This window comes from Petaurus breviceps, unplaced genomic scaffold (assembly GCF_028583685.1).
Source record: "Petaurus breviceps papuanus isolate PSGF00001 unplaced genomic scaffold, PetGlider_PUasm1.0 47, whole genome shotgun sequence".
Lineage (NCBI taxonomy): Eukaryota > Metazoa > Chordata > Mammalia > Diprotodontia > Petauridae > Petaurus > Petaurus breviceps.
The window spans coordinates 12,567,076-12,586,092 of record NW_027186349.1 but is presented as its reverse complement, the minus strand read 5'-3'; the positions used below and the strand labels follow the sequence as shown (position 1 = coordinate 12,586,092).

Here is a 19,017-nt window from a genome sequence, read left to right as displayed (position 1 = left end):
TGAGGGATTTGCACAAAATGGCCTTTGAGGTCTTTTTTTTTAGCTCTGTAACTATGATTCTAGGAGCTACCAAGTGAGAAAGTTGGACTAGATAATTTCTAAAGTCATTTCCAGCTCAAATTCCATAATCCCCAAATTTGAACTAGTTGAAGGAGGTCACCAGCAGTACAGCACATTGACTATACTATATGCCTAGAATCTCTTTTATGGTCCTTTAGTTTGAGTTTCGTTTCATGCTGCTCAGTTGCCAAGAGACTGCTGTGAGCAAGCCTACATTTTGAAAGAATTTCAACTCCCCCTACCTCAAACAAAGGGTAAAATGTCACATAGTCCTCAAAGGTGAGATTACAATGATATTAATAGACAGGAGAGCTCCCTTTAAAAAAGCTTTGCATCTTTATGTATCTTTGCCCTCAAGAAATATAACACACAGCAATCTGCCTAATGCATACTTAAACTTTGGGAATAAGCCCTTACAAGCACTGACTCCTGCTAATCATAATCTTGTATGTTTTTCTGACTTGGTCTAAGCATCTAATGTCCTGTTGTGACTGTATTCCCTCTCTTATAGAAGAAGAACAATAAGTTCTTCTTCTATAGCTTTCTTCTTCATGAATCCCCATTTTCCATTATCCTCTTGCCAAAATTCACTTCAGTTGAATTTCCTTTTGGTAGGTCACCCGCCAGCTCCCAAGGCAGCAGCTGACCTATTTAAGTAGCTCCAGGGGATCCAGAAGCAAAGCAGGAGGAGTTTACTTCTGCAACCTCCATCCAGAAACATTTCCAAGCCCCCAAAGGCTAATTTGGTCAATTCCTCATCTCAATTACCAGCAGATACCTTAAATCTTTTTAAATCTTAGGAAAAGGACTAATCTGACCATGGAAACAGCAGAATTATGTCCAAATGTTCCTATGTTCAGACCATTGTGAGACTGTACACAGATACAGTATAATCTTGGGCTTCAGAAAATTCCAAACATGAGCATTGTCAGATTCAAAGGCTTAACAACTGGGAAACCAAGCTTGCACTTGTTTTAGAGTTGATTATGATTTCTTTTTTTTTTAATTATTTATTTGAAATCTCACATTGAATGTCAATACAACTAAACTTGCTTAATAAGTATTTACATTTCACTTAGTTCATTTCAATGCATGAAGTATCATAATACTATTTAAATCACTACCTCTAAGTCCCCATCAGAATTTTCTGTTCTTTAATAGTTTTCCTTGAATGAACAGTTAGTCTATCTCAATTCTTTTGGTACTACTTTTTAGCTTTGCATTATTTAATTTTTTTAATTCTTTCCAGATATCTCTGTATTTTTCATATTTGTCTATCTTAATTACTTTGCTTCTTATTAAGAAAAATACAGCTTAACTTTCATTCACTCCTTGAGTACCCATGAGCACAAATGTACATCATTATACACCAGGGATTGAGAACTTGGGAAAGGAAAGCTGAAGTTGATAATAGACATAACCAAGCAGTTCAGCTCCTATAAAATAACCACAGAGAAATTTCCATTAGAAGAGATGATATTCCAAACTAATGAGAAACTCCACCCATCTCAAAGAACAAGAATTAACAATACAGAGCTGGTTAGGTTTTCTAACAAAGAATCCTACTCTCATTATATACTTGTGAACACATAATTATGTTCTTCTACTAAGACAGAATGGTGCCTATTCACTACATTACTTTCGTGATTTCATTAGATTTCATTTGTATAGCTGCTAAGGAATCATAGGGTAAAAGGAGACAAATGCATGTACTATTATAATTAGGACCAACTGTGGTCAAAATTGTAAGCTAAACAAGGTTTCTGCTGGTACTTCTCCCTTCTTTTGACAGATTCCACTGTCTTTTGAAAGTGCCTCTGCTACACCTCATCTCTGGCTACTAGCTCTCCACCTCCCACTCCAATACCCAGCCTCTTCATCCTGACCCTTCACAGCATAATGCTTCCTATGAAGGCATCCAACCCAAGCCAAAATACTGTATTCCATCATTATCATGGGCATCACTCCCATTCCCCATTCTCTCTCCCTCACTCTTCAGTGGAATAAAATATATTCTCTTGTTTTGCACTTCTTTAGAGCATAGCTCTCTTTAGAACAGGATGATAAAGGGTTAATCAGATGAGGTAATCCTAGGACTGTATTAGATAGTTAATTTGTCATACACACCCCTAATTTGATTCATTTTAAACTATGTGTTTCAGAGCAGGTGGGGGGAGATATTTTTTGTGGTCAACCAAGCTTTTAGTGCCCCTCAGCAGCTGTCTCCTCTGCCTATGTATATGAATGACCTTGAGCAATATATCTATTAATAGAAAGGACTCTACACAATGTGGGAATTCGAGAAATGTTATTTGTCTGATTGAATACAGTTTTAAAATTCAAGCATTACTTACACACGTCCAGAAATCAAAGCATTTGGTACACAAGTCTTCATACAATTTAAAATGCTCTAAGAATTTAATAAGTTTTTTGGGAAAACAGATAAGGAAATACTATACTGATCTGAATACATGTCATCACTATATATAGGTTACACCCTTTAAATGAGTTTATAGGTTCACAGAATTCAGATCTGGAAGAAAGTTACAGAATTTCAGATTTAGAAGGTACCTCAGTGGTCATCTAGTCAAAGTCATACCTATAAAGTATTCTCCTCTACAACATACCCATTAATGGCCATCTGTCTTTTGTTCAATAGCTTCCAACATGGATGGACAAAATAATTCCCAAGGCAGCCCACTCCACCCTTAGATAATCTAATTATTGGAGAGGTGAGGGATTTTTTTCCTACTTGAAATCTAAATCTTTCCCTTTTCAATTTCCAACCATTGCTACTAGTCCATCCCTCTGGGACCAAGCAGAAGAAGTTTGATTCCCTTTCCACATGGGAGCCCTACAAATATCTGAAGGCAAGTACCACATCCTTCTTAAAATTTCTCTTCCTCAAGCTAAGCACAATTGAATTTTTTATGGCATGATTTCCTGACTCTTCACCATCCTGGTTGCCATCTGCTGAAAACTATCCAACTTAGAAATGTCCTTCCTTCCTAAAATGTAATACTCAGAAAGGAATATAATAATACAGATATGATCTGACCAGGGCAGAATATCACCTCCTTGCTTGTGGATGCTAGGTCTCTCTGAATTTTGTCTAAGGCCAGTAACAAATATCTAAGAGACTTTAAAACTAATCTAGTCCAAATCCCTGATTTTACAGAGGAAGAAATTGAGAGTTTAGTGACTTGCCTAAAGTCACACATTAAAGTCATAGAGATAGGATTCAAATCCAAGTCTTCTCTTCCTTCATAAGAAGAGGACAAGAATTCTACTGCTACAGAAATACAATGCCACCTAAAACTCAAACCCATAATTTCTATTTAAGAAAATCAGGGTATTTTTTCTAGTAAACTAATGATAATTAACATTTATTATGGTACTTTAAGATTTGTGATGTGTCTTACAAATTTTATTTTATTTTATACTCATTGTATCCTAACAGCCTTGGGATACAGGTTCTATTATTATCCTCATTTTATAGATCAGAAACTGAGATAGACAAAGGTTTATTGACTTGCCCATAGTTGAATAACCAGTGAGTGTCTCAGACCACATTTGAGTTAATGGTTTCCTGACTCCAAGTCCAGTACTTCCTGACTGGAATAGTTTGACTCTCAAACTATTATACTTTCACTAAGAAATATTTTCAATAAATTAATCAACACACTAACAATTTTTCCAATAAAATCATTCAATGGATTCTAAAGCTTAGAAAAGGATATAGGATGTTTGTAGTTAATGATAAAAATCAATCAACAAACAGTATTGGGGCCCCTACTATATGCAAGTCATTATACTAGCTGTAGTGGGATTCTTACACTCGGGAAGCCAAGGAACTTGTAGTTTAATTGTCATTCTTTCTCACTCTCTAATCCTGACTCTCCAAACATTCTCTACCATGCCATGATGAAAGTATATTATACCCCCTGATCAATTGATTCTTCTGATCAAATGTGCCAGGTCCAAGCATGTCTTCATTCCTCACTGAGTTCAACTCCTTACTCTCCAGAATTTTCTCTGCTGTGTCCTCATATAACTGCTTCCCTGCCCCCACTAGCTTTTCAGCTTCTCCTCCTCCTTTTCCTCCTCTTCCTCCTCCTCATATTATTTTCCTCAATTAGAATGTAAGTTCCTTAAGGTTGGGACTGTCTTTCTTTCTGCTTCTGTTTGTACTCCAAGCCCTTAGTACAATAGATAGCATTTAATAAGTGATTGTTGATTTGACTTGTTGATATGAAAAATAAAAGAATGATATAGTAATGGAATAAGATAATATATAGAAGATGTGATTCATTTGGAAGTTAGGAGTATAGCCAAATTAATTGGATATGGGGAGCTATGAGCTCAAAATAAAGTAAAATCATTTGTTGATAAAGTATAATGGGAAGGTGTAATGTAATACCAAGCAAAGGCAACTTCCCAGGTTCAAAATACCAGCATAGGTGCTCTCTATTTTATTCAGTAACAAACCCAGAACAGAGAAGATCAAAACATGACATCATTCAAAATACAGCATTTACTAAGTGTGATTAAATCATCTCCAAGGCCTACCCCACCCCAGGACTTTCCAATCATTCAATCAATTACAAAGTCTCTGTTCCAAATACTTCTCCACCCCTAGGCTATACCTTAATTAAGTCCACCACAAAGCCCCTCTTCTCAAATGGAGATTAGTTTCCAAACATAAGTAAAATACATTCATTTGCTCAACCATAGAACACAAAAAAGGTCAAAAGTTCCCCACCCCTGGATCACAATTGAATCTACCCCAGAGTTACATCAAGTTTAAACACAGCACTTAATACCCAAATGGAGGTCTTTTCTTCATCTTGACACGAGGCAAGTTCTCAGCAATCTTAGTTCCTGGAGAGACAAGGCTTAGCAAGGCCATAAGATACATTGCCAGTCCCTTCATGAATTTATCCTCTGTCTGTAGAACAGCCCTAGAACCCCTGAACACATTAGCAAAGCCCTCTCCCAGGATTTCTGTAAACATACAACAAGAAAATCCTTCTTCAGGGCTTCTGAACCAACAGAAAGGCTCCCAGACCCCTGCAACAACAGCACTGTCCTTCACCAGTGGACAGTATTCATTCTGTCTGCCGGACAGTCTCCAGACCCCTGCAACAACAGTACTGTCCCTCACCAGTGGACAGTATTCACTCTCTGTCTGCAGGACAGTCTCAGGCCTTCTTAACCAAATGCCAGGTTCCAGGACTTCTTCAACAGGACAGTCTTTCACCAGTGGACAAATCTGGCAAAATAACATCAAAACAGACAGACAAAGTACCAGCAAAACAGCCATGTCTCCTCAGTCCTTGGCAGCTCAGGGGGCAGGTCTCAAAAGTCCAGGGCAATTCAAAGCGGCCACCAGCAATTCTCTTAGTCTCTCTCCACGAGGTGCAGCTTCCAAAAAAGAACTTCCGCCTCTCTCTTGTCTCTCCAAATCTACATCACCAGCTCCTCCCACTTCAGGACTTTCTTTTCACATCAACAAGCCCATCCCACAGGTGGGATTAACAAACTGGGTTTTAATACAATCAATTTGAAAACCAAGCCAATACAGGGGAATCTTTAATTGCCATTACTATCACAGAAGGGTTCATAGAAGTAATGAGAACTGAGCTGGAGATTGAGGTAAAGAAGTGGGAAAACTGGTATTAAGCAATTAATCAACAAACATTTGAGTACCTACTAAGTGTCAGTCACTGTTCTAAGAACTGGGAATACAAAGAAGAGGCAATAAACAATCTCTGCCCTCAAGAAATATACAATTTAATGGAGGGGCTGATAATATGTGAACTGATGTATATAAAGCAAACTGTATGCAGGACAAATAGGAAATGATTAATGGAGGGAAGGCACTGGAATTAAGAGAGTTTGGAAAAGTTATGAAAAATTATCAAAGTACAGACAAAAATATAAAATACATATGAAAGTATAAAAGTACAAGCTTGCTCCAAGATGCTAATTTGTTTGAAGTAGATGATTCATGTCAAATGAGAGGAGAGTGCTCCCTAGAGTAGTATTATAAGTCTTAATTGTCTAAATCCCTAGGAATTAGATCTCACCAAAAGGGTATGTTTCTTGCTTTGCCCAAGGTAGTACTATAACTCTGAAAAACTCTTGTCTATATAGGTCTCTGAAATGTTGAGACTTATTGGAAAATGGGGGGGGGGGGGAGTTTTCTGGACTTTTTATGGGCTCAAATATAAATATTTTCTACTTTTGTTGAGTTAAGTAAAATCTGTCCTGTATTTTTTGTTTTGTTAGCCTGAGTGCTTGCATGGGTTCTAAAGTTCCTTTTGTTTCCATTGTGGAGATCTAAACACTAGTCACATTTTTATTTTCCCCAGAGAAAAACTGTATGAGGGTCACGAGTCAAAGAGTGATTCATCTGCTGAGGCTCCAAGATTAAACTAAGCCATGTAAATAAAGTGCTTCCATTCTGGGTCAAGGAATACAGCAAGAAATGAGAATTTGTGTATTATTGAGGTTTCATTAATGAAGGAGCTTGTTCCTAGAATGACAAGCAATAGCTAACCACGATAAGTTCCTTAACAGAGAAATGATAGGATAAAATATTGTCCTAAAAATTTCCTGGAATCTATATTCAAGATGGACTAGAACATGAAAAAGCTGAAAGCATAAGGACTAGTGAGGAAGCTATAGCAAACCAGACATGAAGGGATGAGGGCCCTGATCAGGGCTTCTTTGCTTTTGTATATGTCTGTAATACCAATTACACCTCATAGTATCTGTCGCTTCCTTCAAAGCATAGCTTAAGAGCCACTGACTGACTACAAGAGGCCCTTCCTGATTCTCCAAGTCTTAACACACTCTCTCACTGAAATTATTTTGTATTATTCTGTATATGCTTTGTATTGATTTACTTTGTACATCTTATATCCTCCCAATAGAATATATGTTCCTTAAAGGCAAGGATAGTTTTGTTTTGTTTTGTTTTGTTTAATTTTATATCCTCAACACTTTGCAAATAGCAATTTCTTAATTTAAATGAAATAGATTGGAATGAAATAGGATGGTATGCGATAGAATGGGATAGGTTAGAAGAGAACAGAACAGAAAGGGCTGATTGTTGAAATAGAGAAAAGAAGTCAGATCCAAGAGAAAATTCAGAAGAAGGCTCAGCAGGATTTGATGACGACTTAAGGAAAGAAAAAGTAAAGAACCAAAGGTTCTGAGTTAAGGGAAATAAAAAGGGAGTGCCACACTTAACAATGGAAATTTAGAAAAGGTTGCATTGTTGGAGGGAGAGAAGAGTTAGATTTAATTCATAAATCATTACATAGTTTGAATAATGTGAAGACCATTTTCTTTAAAAGAGGAATAAAGAAGTCTAAATAGACATAACATATTCTGTTTTCTTGATTAGTGATACCTTATTATATTGTTCCATTAAAATATTCATTGAAATATTTGCATATATTGCATAGGTCAAGTCTTTTTTTCAGTATAATTCAAATTGATTCACTTCATTACAATTTCCTCATGTTAAATATTGTTCAAAATGGGACGGCTATTAAAATTTTTTTCTGTGTACAGAGTATAAAATATCTCTATATGGAATGTCATAACTGACCTGTGTGTTATGCTTGTTCTAGTTTCCTCCTGTATAGATTTATTCCCTTAAATATTTTGATGCTTTTTAAATTTAAGTTATTTTTTTAATATACTCACATCCTCCACCCAGAGAATTGAACCCTTTCTTGTAACAAAGAAAAGTGGTTAAGCAAAAAACAACTGACAGACCTCATCTCACAAAGTATGCAACATTCTGCCCTAGAATCAGTCCATTCCCTTCCTTGGAGGAACAATATAGATTTATTCATGCAAGAGTGAAAAAAAAACTTTCTTATATTAAAGTCCATTTTCAGTACCTGTCTGTATACCTATTTGTTTCAGTTAAACTCACAAAAAATAGAAGTGTTCCTTACAGTGTTTAATTTCTACCTGCATTTGGGGTGGTCAGTCAGTTAGTGAATAACATCATGTCAATGCAGAATTCTCCTTGGTGAATTATTATATTTTTTACAGCATCATCAACCTGGAATTTTTATTTAAGAGACAATAAATACATCATGTTTAAATGTATTGTTCTTCACTCTATTCCATGATAATGCTATTAAACACTGGGATAGGTTAATCAGGCTTTTAAAATAGGCTATGGCTTTAGCTGATATGTGAAGTTAGTTCTGCCTGAGGCAAAAAGGATATATATTAGATGATCTCTTGAGTTCCCTTCCAATCCTATTATTCCATAAATCTATAATATTCTTTGTGATGTGCTCAGCTCTTAAGCTCCAGGGAACCAGGTAGCCAGTAGAATAGAATAAAATTAGTTATGAAAAAATATGTTTCTACATGTGCACACTCAATAAAGTAAACTCTGTCAGAATCTGCAATGCCCTATCTAGTGGAATTTCCACCTATCTACACAGTGATCTTTGGTATTTAAAATTATGGTCTTGAGGCACCATAAAATGCTTCCTGAATCATCCAAGAAAGATAATTGCATTCAGTATAGTTTGTGTTTTATATTTTGTTGCTTTAAAATTTACTAATCAGTGCTTTGTGCTTATTAATTATCTCTTTTAAGCAGAATTTTTGCTAACTAGAATACCTTATTAATCAACTATGCCAAAAAAGAAAGTTTATTGTATATGGATTTCCAAAGATATACAGTAAAGGAATGGCTTGAATAATCCTATCTCTAAAGTCCAATAGGAAAATCAATTCTGTAAAAATGGGGATGGATTTTCTTGCCAGAGTTCTTACTCATCTGTCATAAGAAATACAAAGAGAATGAATTTGGGACAGCATACGGGGTGGGATATTGATTCTTTTTCCAGTCCTGGCTAGGACCCAAAATTTAAATACATTTTAAAGGCTTTTGATTCTTACATTTTAGAATCACAGAAAGGTTTGATTCCAATTGGTTTCTAAAACTAGATGGTAGTTTTTCCAATCATTTAAAATAGTCTAAATTTTTTTCTGAAATATGCAAAACTTTTTCTCTGATGAAGATAAAACCGTAGCCAAGGAGTTGGGGTTTTTTTCCAAAAGTTTTGTTTTTGAAAAGAGAATCTAATTATGAAAAAGCTTCTTCAACCATAGAGTGATGGTTGCAACTGTGACATTGTAATTGGCTTTTCAGATATGCAACAGTGCATCCTAATGTTCAACAGAGCTTTTCTGAAGTAAGTGAGGTTGCAAATGGAGCGGGGGGGGGGGGGGGGGGGGGGGGAGGGGGGAGGGCGGGAAGGAGACAGGAGAAATTCACTATAAACTTCTGGACCTTAGAGTCAATATTCATTGACTTGAAAAAGAAATATAAAGATTAAAATGCAAAAGGGAAGAAATATAAAAGTAATCTCAATAATATAGTCACATATACATTTAGTAGGGGTGCGGTTAATGTTTTAAAAATACAGCTTTTGGTATTTCCTGATGCCTTTAAAACTTCCAATTAAAAATTCCCTAAAAACACTACCTTCTTTTTAAAATTGAAGACTGAGTTTTGTCTTCCTGCAAGAAAAAGGCATATGCCACTTTGACAGACAGGAAACTGAGGCTAAGAATAGCTCTTGTTTTGTGATGTTGTCTGTGAAGCTGAAAAAGCTTTCCTTTTTTGCTTCAGACTCTCTTTAAAAGGAAAATGGAGTGTGAAATAAATGGTGAGAAAACAAACACCCTATAAGAGAGCAGAATACAAAAAGATATCTCATCAACTTATCTAAAAGTAAATAAAGTATCAGGGGACATTTTATGAGATTCTCTTTTTTTCCCTGCAGAAACAACAAATGTAGTCCATAGATCATAAGAATGAAGCTTCTGAAAATAAGTAAATATAACATCTTTCTTCTGGGTGTTCAAGTCATCTTCCTTTATCTAGATAGCATTTGCTATGAAAGTAGATATTTACCTGTCATTTTAGTAAGAGTAAAATGGACCTCTCTGCTCTCTGAGAGTAAGTGAGTTACTGAATCAGGCAAAGGGGATGAGACAGGAAATGCAAGAAGAATGTACTACTATGACCTGGATTTTATTAGTAGTTTTGCATGTGTGTCTCTATATGTATATAGAAAGATACACACATATACATATATGTATGTATTAGATAAGTAGCAAAACACTGAATGATGACCTTAATTTCTACTTCATTATGAATTTCTGCTTTCTGTTTTATAGTCTCTAGTTTCTCTTCTCCCCAGCAAGATACAAGGTTGATGTGATAAAATTGGAAATTCATATTCTATTTCAAAACCTTTGTGGTAAAATAATATTTAATAAATGATGAAACTTAAAATTATATGTTAACTCTATCAAAAGTGGGAAAGTAGCAGATGTACATCTGCAGATACTATGAAATAAGGCAAGGACCTCATTAAAAATCCAGAAACTACATAAATGATCCCACAATTGTATAAAATTTAATAGAGAAAGCCTATAAACAGACTGGTGTAACTAATGTTATGCAGATTAATTTCAGAGTCCTTTAACATCAAATAAGTCATGAAAAACATGTCCAAAAGGAAGAATATGTTATACCATCTGGGATACAGATTTTTCAGTCACAAATCAATTGGTATTGTGAATAAATCTTTTCAGTGGCTAGAATCTGATCATGATTGATTAACAACAAAATATGAAACAAGAATCATATACATAACAAAAGATCAAGACCCCCTTAATAATTCTGGCAACTCTGAGAAACATGTACCTAAAAAGGAGATTATATAAATGACTTGTAAGAATTTGTCCACAGCTTCAAACTTTGCATATTATTTTCATTTCTATTAACATACTATTTTTGGAAGCCACTTACTCATCATCAACCCCAATTTTTGAAGAAAAAAAATTGTGTTCTTTTAGTTTAAGGATTTAGTGGTAGGGAGAATATTGAAAATCCCTTGTCAGTGTTCAAAATTTGTGTAGCAAACACAAAAATTAGAATTTAAAAGCTTGCCTTCAGAGCACTTCCATACTACTGCAGTGAGATAGCATTCATGCCTTTAAGTAAATATAAAATAGTTTTAGGAGGGAGAGAATTAATAAATGGAGGACTCAGTATAGGAAGTAGCACCTGAGCAGAGACTTGAAAGAAGACAATGATTCTAAGAGATCGAAGTAAGGAGGGAGCATATTCTAGCCCAGGCAGGCAGCCTAAGCAAAGGTACAGAGATGGGAGATCATATGCTGAGTTCAGGGAAATGCTAGTAGGTAACTGAGTTGGAAAATAGAGCCCCCTTCAATCCATTTCATATGAGTGAAATTGATTTGATGTCCACTTTTCCCATACCTTCTTCTATATTAGTATTCTTACACAAGTCATCTGTGAAAAATACTAAGGCTGGGATATTCAGTATGCTTGCTATCTTGAGGTGGGGGTAGGGAAGAGATGGAGAGAAAATTTGTAACTCAAAATCTTGTGGAAGTCAATGTTGAAAACTATAAAAATAAATAAATTTATTTTTAAAAAATACTAAGGCTGACCCTTTCTTCCTTTTTTCTACAGTAGTATATTCTTCCTTTTATCTGCCCTTAGTTTTCTCCTGTGCAAACCCACAGAATGGAACCAATTAAACCCAAGGACCTCAATATTTTCTTATTTAGCTTCTATCCTTCGGAAATATTGAGGTTCTAAAGAGATACTTGCTTTCTCTCGCTCTGTTAGAAAATGTCCAACACTGATTTGTCAAAAAATGTGACATGACATGCTGGTACCATGAATTACTTGGGTCCAATCAGAAGTAATGAGCAGCACATGACATTTATCATGAAGACAAGTATATTTGTCTAGGGCCAGGTATGGTGTTGGGCAAGACTGATAGGAGCTGTCTGTCTGAAGCTGGCCATGCTTATAGGGGTACACAAAGATCCCTCAAAGCCAGATTGCGACTTCCCTTGGGGAAAGTTGGTGGGCTCCCCCCGTACCATTAGAGAGTCAACCTCTGTGATCAAGCTGGCTGATCTGCTCTGGCTAAAGCTGGCTAATAAGTGGACAAAACCAGAGCCATCTCTAGTCATCCTGATGAATATCTGGTCACTGGACCCAGATAGCTCTGGAGAAGAAAGTGAGGCTGGTGACCTTACACTGCCCTCCCTCACTCAAATCAAAGTCAACCGCAAGTCATGTCACCATTTCCCTGATGTCATGGTCATGGTACTCTTCAAAGATGAAGGACAAACACAACACAAGATGTATGTAGCTATGTGTAAGGGGAAGGATTGGATGTTGGATCTGGACTATACTCACAGGGTGAGTTCAAGCAATGCCTCCACACAACCTAAGCTTATCTATAAGAAACTTATGACTAGAAAGTGTAGCCACTGGGTGTGATTACTACTATGGAAAACTCACCTAATTTATTTTGCTAAGGTGGGGGGAGCCTTACAGTTACTTTCACACATAATATGGGGGTTTTAGGAATTTAAGACATAAAAACAGCTGACAGGGCAATGTCCTCTGCTGTACCCATTACTCTGCTCTCTGTTTCCACAGTCCAGTCTGTATAGATGTTTTCTTCCTTATGCCTGACTGTCAACTCTTTTAGTGAAAGGGGGTCATAGGCTTTACAAAAGGTAACATTATATCACCATGTTCTATGTCTTCCAAATACATAAATAAATTTACCTTTCTAGGTTTATCTTGTATTTCCAAGTTCCTGCTCATCTCTAGTCTTTTCATCAGAAATGGTTAAAAGTCATCTATTCTATCAAAAGTTATCTTTTCCCATATAGAATAATATTCAGGCTTGCAGAATAAATTACTCTTGACTATAAGACTTTATCTTTTGCCTTCTATATTTCAAGATTTCCTCTGACTTTTAATAGAAGTTTCCAGGTCTTATGAGATCTTAGTTACAGTTACTTGAACTGCTTCTTTCTGGATGCTTGCAGTATTTTTCCCCCTGGATTTTGTCTATGGCATTCCTAGGAATTTCCTTTTAGGGTTCCTTTCAGTAAGGGATTGATAGATTCTTTCTATCCTCACTTTGCCCTATGGTTCTAATAGATCTAAGGAGTTTTCATTTATTTTTTTAAATAATGTCCAGATAGGATGACATTAAGATATAGAAGGTCTCAGATCCCCTTCAAACATTCCATTAGGACATAGAAATTCATTACTCTACTAGGCAATAGAAAGAAACACCTTTAGATTCCCTTCCCAACCCATAAATTCAGAGAAAGACCTTCGAATTGTTCATAGATCTAGAAATAGACAACCTAGGACAGATCAAGAGGCAAGCACAGAGGGCAGAGCACAGACACACAGCCATCCCTGAAACCATCTGATAAGTTCCAACATTGCCTGCTCCCAAGTTCATTCAAGTCTGAGCCTTCTTTGAGGCTGCAGCTGAAAGAGAGTAACTCTGAGGTATTCTGGGCTATCTGATATTCTAAAATCAACAAGCCAAGTCCAAGCTTTTCCTAACTCAAAACAGTGTAGAGGCAAGGGGAGCAGTCTCCCAGGGGACCTAATGCAACTTTTCAGAAAACAGAGGCCATCACTGTCCCAACAACCACCAACCAGGCTCTAACCTAGCAAAAAGAGTAGTCTCAGGACAGTCCAGGCAAGCCTCAGGTGCCCATGATCCAAATCGTGGGAGAAAGGCCGTGGGTAAAATCTGGTCCAGGCAATCCTTGAGTGGAAATAACAAAGGATACATAAACTGAAAATTCTCTGTAGTTTCAAATATGGAACTAATCTTAAGTAATTGTGCTGATTTATATTAAGTCAGAATTATCTGGTTACCTCTAGATCTGAACTGGAAAGGCAGAACTCCTTTTAAATTCTGTAACTACATGAGACATCTGGGATTCAAAAGTGTTGTTTAAGTGAAATAGGTCACTGAGATACAAAGAAATGCATGTTAATTATGATTCTTGTATAGTTTTGTAAGTTTTCTTGGCTATCTTGGTGACATGTAATTGTGTACCTGACAATGTAATAATGTCATTTTGTAAAACTGCGAGAAAAACTTTATTGTATTGATTGAGCCTAGCCCTGTGTGGCTAAGAAAACTGAACTATTTGTTTGAACCTAGTCTTGCACAGCTAGAAAACTGGACCTTTATGTGTAAAATCATGTTTCTGGGAGCTCTTGTCAGGTTTGGCTGGCTGTGCTAGCTTGTACATATTGTACATTTGAACTCTAGTCATCTAAAGATTACCCTGAGCCATGGGAACTGTAAAAGACAACATCAGATGCAGACATGTATTCCCAAGAATACAGATCTGTCCTCTATTGGGACAGCTTCTTTCCTGGAGAAATTCAACTAGAGGACCGATGGAAAATGTAGCCCCCTCCTCCTCCTTGTGACAATGGCCTTGATTATAGGAAGTCCCAATTAACTCTGTTAAATTGCTAATTGTTATGGATCCCCACTACCAGCCCTTGGGAACAGAACTGACTGACCTGTATGATTTGGCCTGGCAGTGTCAAGGGTTTGACACACACACCAAAGGAGTGGGGAATGTTGTACCTGGTTTTCCCATCCCCCTACCTCAGCCCTCCCTCAGGGAAGTAAGCAGACTGCCAGGTCAGTTCCACCCTCCCCCAGTGGATGTCCTCCTTTACCCAGTCGGCACACCTCCACAGAGGTGAGCAGGCTTCCAGGTCAGGGAGACTTGGCGCCAGAGGGAATTTCAAGGTGTGTACTGACCAGTCACTGTTCTTGGCCTCTGCAAGTTTCTGCTTGCATAATACCTAACGGTTGGCTGCGTGGCATCCCTTTAAAAGCCGACACATTGTCCATGCAGATTCACTGTTCAATTTGGGTCTGATCCCAAACAGTCCCATGGAAATTAAAATCCACTTCTAAATTTTACTCTTGGAGTCCTGGATTTCCTGTGACTACCTGCCACACTGATTGGATAAATTTCCCTGAGGGGACCAGCCCACCCCAAACGTGGGCCACTCATTCTCCAAGGGGACCCCATAACCTGCCCCAACCTGATGGGCTACTTTAAAATGGCTTTATTAAACAAATATATCTTCCCAGTGGAAATCAGAAAAGCTTCCTTAAAGGTTGCTCATCTGATAGCCACTGGAATACCTGCTTTGCAGACTACAAGCAGGGAGCGTTTAAACTAATGAGCTCAAAACAAAACTTTACAAGCCCAGAATGGATAGAACACATAGAAATATAGACAGACACTAACAGACCAGACCAGAACCAGATACAAGCAAAATTTCAATGTCTCAAGTTTGCCCTGAGGATGGGGTACAGATTGCACTCAGGCTATATCTACCCCCCAAAATCCCCCCAGAACAGAACAGGAAACAGAACTGTATTCACCCCTGAATTGGAGGTCCTGAATCCACACAGGGTCAAAGTTGGGAAGCAGGTGCAATCTTTCCTTGCTCAAGACCTGTGGCCCTGGAACTTCATCAGGGTTTAGCCCCCCTAGGGATCAGGTTGAGTATATGCCTGTCTCCCGAGACCAAGAGCTCTTTCGTTCGGGGATCTCTGCAGTAACACAGGACACTGCGATACTCTCACTGGGCCTCCAAATGTTGTGCCGAAAGGAGCAAGACAAGAGACCCCAGAGATTAAAATTTAGAAGTGGATTTTATTTTCTGCGGGACTGTTTGGGGTCAGGCCCAAATTGAACAGTGAATCTACACGGACAATGTGTCTGCTTTTAAAGGGATGCCACGCAGCCAACCGTTAGGTATTATACAAGCAGAAACTTGCAGAGGCCAAGAACAGTGATTGGTCAGTACACACCTTGAAATTCCCTCTGGTGCCAAGTCTCCCTGACCTGGAAGCCCTCTCACCTCTGTGGAGGTGTGCTGACTGGGTAAAGGCAGACATCCGTTGGGGGAGGGTGGAACTGACCTGGCAGTCTGCTTACTTCCCTGAGGGAGGGCTGAGGTAGGAGGGTGGGAAAACCAGGTACAGCATTCTGTCAGGTCCAGGATAAGAATAATCCCTGAGTCCATCATAAATAATTTCAGGAAGATACTATAGCTGAGAAAGGTCTTAGAGTCCAGGGATAAGAAAGAGTCCCAAGGTGAAGGCCAGAACCAGAATAGCTCTAAAATCCTTTGTAGGGGTTTAATAGACCCTGCCTATACCATATAGCTGTGGAGCTTGACCCAAGCATAAACCTACCCCATCCTATGAACAAACCAAGAAGGGGCAGCTAGGTGGCACAGTGAATAGAGCACCAGCCCTGGAATCAGGAGGACCTAAGTTCAAATCCAGCCTCATACACTTAACATAAAACTAGCCATGTGGCCTTGGGCAAGACACTTAGCCCCAATTGCCCTACCTTCCCCTCTCCAAAAAGCAAAAAAAAAAAAAAAAGCAAAAAAAAAGAAAATTTCAACCATTATGAAATGGTTGAATGGTCTCAAAGCATCTGGGTTTGAGAGTTGCCCAGGGGGTAAACCCCCAATAGGGTGGCAACCCTACAACAAGTCCAAGTAAAGTCTCAGAGAAACCAGTATCCTGGAAACAAGGACCATAGGAATACATGGAAGAAATGAAATGAGATACAGAATAGAAAAGTTGAAAAGGAAAATTACAAGGAAAATTGATCCATTAGAACAGGTGATGGAAAAGCCTCACTCAAGAATTAAATATAACGAGGGGAAGGACAGGAGGCAATGGAGGCAACTGCAATTGGAGCTAACGGCTCCTCCTTCTCCTCGTTCTCCTCTTCCTCATTCTCCACCTCCACCCTTTCCCTGAGGGACCCAGGCCTTGCTCTCCATGCCCCGGCAATGAACCCCTGCCCAGATCTGCCTCCCCATCCCTGTCGCTGTTACTGCCACACCCCAAGATGTCTGACGTAAACTTCTTATTTGGTAGTCCTTCCTCCAAAACCTTCAAGCCAAAGAAAAACATTCCAGAGAGTTCTCACCAGTAGGAGCTCCTGAGTGGGTCAAAGTGAACACTGTGGATTTCTTCAGTCAAATCAATATGCTTTATGGAACCATCACCGACTTCTGCTCTGAGGAGAGCTGTCCCATGATGTTGGCTGGCCCAAAATATGAATACCATTGGGCAGATAGAACCAAGGTAAAGGAGCCTATTAAGTGCTCTGTACCAAAGTATACTGATTACCCAATGACTCAGGTACAGGACCAGTTGGACGATGAGATATTATTTCCATCCAAAATAGGTGTCCTCTTCTGGAAGGGGTAAAAACTATCCTGAAGTGGCTGTTCCGGGTGTATGCACATATTTCCCATCAGCACTTTGTCCCAGTGATCCAGCCATAGGAAGAAGCCCATCTCAACACATCTTTCAAGCTCTTCATTTTGCGTGTGTGTGCAGGAGTTCAACTTAATTGACAGAAGAGAACTTGCTCTACTCCAAGAACTGATTGAAAAACTGACTTTAAAGGACGGACAGATGAGAGGATGGAGGGCTGTTCCAATCATGTCTTGCTTAAATCAGGCTCTTAGGAATATATTTGGGGTCATTATTTGGTTGGGTGGTTTGGGGATTTATTTGAGTTTATTTTCCTTTTTTTTCCTCCTAAATAAATGAAAACCTCTGTTTAAAAAAAATTAAATATATTGAAAATTAGAATGCAGCAGACAAAAACAATGACTAAATAATACAACAAAAAAGATATCAAAACAAAACCTCCAAAAAAAACTGAAGTGAAAAAAAAAGAAAATCTAAGAAATATAATATTAAAAACTGACCTAGAAAACTGATCAAGGAGAGACATTTTAAGAATTATAGAACTGTGAAAAATACAGTCAGAAGAAAAGTCTGGATATGTATTTCATGGAATCACAAAAAAAATTTTCCACAAGTATTAGAACCAGAATAAAAAATAAAAATAGAAAAAATTCACCATCACCTTGGAAAAGAAAGCCTGGGGTGACTAGGTGGTGCAATGAATAGAGCACTGGCCCTGGAGTCAGGAGGATCTGAGTTCAAATCCAGCCTCAGACACAAAACAAATACTAGCCGTGTGACCTTGGGCAAGTCACTTAACCCCAATTGCCCTGCAAAAAAAGCAAAAAGAAAAAGAAAGCCCAAAATGAAAACTCCCTGGAACACTGTGACCAAAATCCAGAGCTTCCAAGCAACCAAAGAGTAGCTCAAATATCAACTGGGTCATAGTAAGGATTACACAAGACTTAGCAGCTGTAATATAAAAGAAGAGTTTAGAATGTGATATTCCAAAACACTGAAGATAATCCTAAGTGGGGGTGGGGAGGAAAATATGTAACAGAGGATTTCCAATCCTCCCTATTGAAAAGACCAGAATTAAATAGACATTTGAAAATGGAAGTGCAGGTGCCAAGAGAAACATAAAAAGGTACAAATATTTGTATATTGGAAAGGGAATGTTGGAAGATGAAAACAAATGTCTTTTCAGAACCCTAATATCTTTAAGGATCATCTAGAAAATTAAAATAACTAAGGGTCTGTGAATGGCTGTATTTCTCTGTTTGAATCACCTTAAAAAATAAAAGTAGAAGAAAGAAGGGGAAAGAAATCACTATTAAATATCACATATTGCAATAGAAGTGCACAAGAGGAAGGGTACATATTGGCAGAAGGGATAATGTGGAGATTGTGGTAATGTGAGAAAAAACAGAAGGCATCCATAAAAACATTGTTTAATAGTATATAGCCATGTAGAAAGACTGGGGCATTCCATGAACTTCAAATTCATCTATATCAGAATGAATGGGGGAGGGGGGATAGAATGGGATGGATGGAGGGAGACAAGGGGGGGTAGGAAGGAGAGAGAGAGAGATTAAACTTTGAAGGGGAAATAAAAGGAGTAAATTAGGAGTAGAGAAGAATCGAAGAGGGATTAAATAGGCAACTCAGTAATCAAAGGAAATAATCATAAGTCAAACAATATCTAAAGTTGGAGAGAAGGGGCAAAAATCTGGGATCAGGAGCTGGATAAGGAGAAGAGAAAAACTGC

General features: G+C 38.0%; 1 pseudogene; it reads left to right on the top strand.

Moving 5' to 3' along the window:
* The first annotated feature begins 16,896 nt into the window (after nucleotides 1-16,896).
* Nucleotides 16,897-17,669, top strand: LOC138171817 (MOB kinase activator 1B pseudogene; annotated as a pseudogene).
* The last annotated feature ends 1,348 nt before the right edge of the window (nucleotides 17,670-19,017 follow it).